The sequence below is a fragment of the Neofelis nebulosa genome, chromosome X (genome assembly GCF_028018385.1).
Source record: "Neofelis nebulosa isolate mNeoNeb1 chromosome X, mNeoNeb1.pri, whole genome shotgun sequence".
NCBI classification, from domain to species: Eukaryota; Metazoa; Chordata; class Mammalia; order Carnivora; family Felidae; genus Neofelis; species Neofelis nebulosa.
Window position 1 is genome coordinate 1,271,348 of NC_080800.1, and position 3,653 is coordinate 1,275,000.

General features: G+C 49.5%; 1 protein-coding gene across 1 annotated transcript in view; it reads right to left on the reverse strand.

The window, feature by feature from the left end:
• Nucleotides 1-283: 283 nt before the first annotated feature.
• The window catches only part of DHRSX (dehydrogenase/reductase X-linked), a 228,925-nt gene continuing 225,555 nt past the window's right edge, over nucleotides 284-3,653 (reverse strand). Inside the window, exon 8 of the transcript XR_009257163.1 lies at nucleotides 284-488. The gene's annotated coding sequence lies outside the window, so the exon portion shown is untranslated. The remainder of the gene's footprint in view (nucleotides 489-3,653) is intronic.

Here is a 3,653-nt window from a genome sequence, read left to right on the forward strand (position 1 = left end):
GAGAGAGAGAGAGCACAAGTGGGGGGCAGGGGGCAGAGAGAGAGAGAATGTCCTGATACTCCAGAGGTGTCTCTGGAGAGACGGTTTCCTGCTGCTGAGCTCCCCAAGCCTGCCCGCCATCTTGTTTTTCCTCTTTCACCAATACTAACCTGGAGCCTCCATTTCATTCCTCGTTTTGCCTCTTGCCACTTTAGCCCCTGGATCCGCCCTTGGCTCCTTAGCTCAGTGACATTCTTCCCCGCTGGCAGGGTCTCGGATTTCCCTGGTTCCCATTTGCATTTGTGCTGTGTTGGGTGCAAGTCTCAAGGTCTGGATTAGCTGCCCCCTCCTCTGTGTTCAGGTCTCTTCGGTCCTCGATATCTTTTTCCTCGGCAGGTTGGCCTTGCAGAGAAGGAAGCGTGTGGTACGGGGTAAGGGAGCTAAAACATGGCACACAGGGCTTCGTGAGGCGTGACCGCCTTTTACATCTTGTTTTATAACCAATGTAACTGGTGAGAAGGAAAGGGGAAGAAAACACTCGTCATCATGATACTGATGGACGTCTGGGCTGTTTACCACTAATCTGCAATGAAAATAAGGCACCCAAAACCTAAATGAACATATTCCTACAGTTTTTCTAAAGATTCTTTTTTTTTAATAGGCTTCACGTCCAGGACGGAGCCCAACATGGGACTTGAACTCATGACGTCAAGACTTGGGTGGAGATAAAAAGTTGGATGCTTAACCAACTGAGCCACCCAGGCACCCCTCTTTTTTTCTTTTTAATTTTTTTTTAATGTTTTATTTATTTTTGAGACAGAGAGAGACAGAGCATGAACGGGGGAGGGTCAGAGAGAAAGGGAGACACAGAATCCGAAACAGGCTCCAGGCTCTGAGCTGTCAGCCCAGAGCCCGACTCGGGGCTCGAACTCACGGACCGTGAGATCATGACCTGAGCCGAAGTCGGACGCTTAGCCGACCGAGCCACCCAGGCGCCCCCCCTCTTTTTTCTTTTTTAAGCAGGCTTCATGTCAAGGATGGAACCCAACATGAAGCTTGAACTCACGACTGTGAGATCAAGACTTGGGCTGAGATGCACTTGGATGCTTTACCAATGGAACCACCCAGGCACCCCGACTTTTACTAAAGGTTCGGATTCAACCTTTTTCTTACAACTTGGGCAGCAAAGCGGGAGCTGGCGATGCTCCTGACCTCTGGCCACGTGTACAGACAAGCAGGTGACTGGAATTTGCACAATTTGGAGAAGGTGGCTTTGTCACCAGGGCCCCTTGGGCTCTGTATCCAGTCGGTTACCAATGCTGCTGTGGTTAATCTCACCTTTTGGCTATAGACCAGCAGCTGGCTTCACTTCACCATTAGGCATTTACTTTGCTACGTGGTATCTGGTCAGCCGTGTTCAAACTTGTGCATATTGGTATTGGCATTTTTGGGTCAAAGGATATAAACGCTTTTCAACTCGAATACATATCACAAATATGTGACCTTCCCGTAGGATTTCCTTGCAGGGGGTATACTTGTCCAAACGCATTACGGTGTATCTGATGCTATGCTGCATTCAACTTTTCATCACACAAATTCAATTTTTCAAAACTTCAATATCGTTTTGATGTCTATTGGCCATACACTGAGATTTACTGGTAAGTTACACACATTGCTATTCGGGCCCTGTGGCTTAGCGATTGCTATAATTTGTGGATCCATGCAGGGGTGAGGTTAGGAGTCTGAGATCCAGGCAGCGCTGAGGCTGGGAATCTAAGATCTAGGCAGGGCTGAGGCTGGGAGTTTGAGATCCATGCAGGGGTGAGGTTAGGAGTCTGAGATCCAGGCAGGGCTGAGGCTGGGAGTCTGAGATCCAGGCAGGGCTGAGGTTGGGGGTCTGAGATCCAGGCAGAGCTGAGGCTGGGAGTCTGAGCTCCAGGCAGGGCTGAGCCTGTGAGTCTGAGGTCCAGGCAGGGCTGAGGCCTAGAACCTGAGGTCCAGCCGGGGCGGAGGCTGGGGGTCTAAAGTCTAAGCAGGGCTGGGGTGCAGAGTCTGAGATTCAGGCAGGGCTGAGGCTGGGAGTCTGAGATCCAGGCAGGGCTGAGGCTGGGGGTCTGAGCTCCAGGCGGGGCTGAAGCAGGGACTCTGAGATCCAAGCGGGGCTGAGGCTGGTGGTCTGAGATCCAGGCAGGGCTGAAGCAGGGACTCTGAGATCGAGGCAGGGTTGAGGCTGGGGATCTGAGGTCCAGGCAAGGCTGAGGCTGGGGGTCTGAGGTCCAGGAGCGTCTGGAGTCTAGGAGTGTGAGATCCAGGCAGGGCTGAGGCTGGGGGTCTGAGCTCCAGGCGGGGCTGAGGCTGGGAGTCTGAGATCCAGGCAGGGCTGAGGCTGGGGGTCTGAGCTCTAGGCGGGGCTGAGGCTGGGGGTCTGAGATCCAGGCAGGGCTGAGGCTGGGAGTCTGAGATCCAGGCAGGGCTGAGGCTGGGAGTCTGAGCTCCAGGCAGGGCTGAGTCTGGTGGTCTGAGATCCAGGCAGGGCTGAAGCAGGGACTCTGAGATCCAGGCAGGGCTGAGGCTGGGGCTCTGAGGTCCAGGAGCATCTGGAGGCTAGGAGTGTGAGATCCAGGTAGGGCCGAGGCTGGGAGTCTGATGTCCAGGCAGGGCTGAGGCTGGGGTCTGACTTCCAGGCAGGGCTGCGGCTGGGATTCTGAGGCCCAGGCAGGGCCGAAACTGGGAGGCTGAGATCCAGGCAGGGCTGAGGCTGTGCTGACAGCTCAGAGCCTGGATCCTGCTTCAGATTCTGTGTCTCCCTCTCTCTGTCCCTCCCCTTCTCACTCTCTTTCTCTCAAGAGTAAATAACCATTAAAACAATAAAAATAAAATAAAGTGTTTGATGACTACTCATGACAACGTGCTTTTGTGGAGTTCGTACATCAGGTTCATACGGAATGACGTGCCCACATCCCGACGTTTTCACTCCACAAAACACTCGTCATTGAAGCGTGTGGATCAATGTCGCCCTGTTGCGTTTTGCTCTTCTGTTGTTCGTTCTCACGTTTCGATTTCATGCAGCTGCACCATCCATGCGTGAATGTCTTCTCTCTCCCTTCTGAGGTTTACCTTTCTCAATTTAAACTTGCTTTCCGGATCAACTGTGCCATAAATTAATGGTGCCTCCCCAGTGGGATTTTGACTCGTCCTGGCCTGATGTTTGTATATGTCTAGCCTTTTGTTTTTAATCACTTTGTGTAATTCAGTATTACCTAAATAAAATATAGTCAGATTAATATATATAAATATATACGCACACATATATATACATATATAGACACATATATTATATATATATATGTATAAAGACGTCAATTAGTCGACATGACTTAAAAGAAGAAATTATAACAAAGACTGAAATCTATAGAAAAAAAAAAGTACCAGTGTAGTCACAGTCATATTTAATTTGAGGGTTTTCCCTTAATTAAGTGGTTTAACTGAATTTCTATTAGGTCTGATACACTGGTACTTTTTTTTTTTCTATAGGTTTTAGTCTTTGTTATAATTTCTTCTTTTAATTCATGTCCGACTAATTGACGTCTTTATTCTGGTTTTCTGCCATTCTGGTTTGGAATCTGTACATCTCCATTTTTTTTTAATTCTTTGCAAAAATACCTATTCACGTG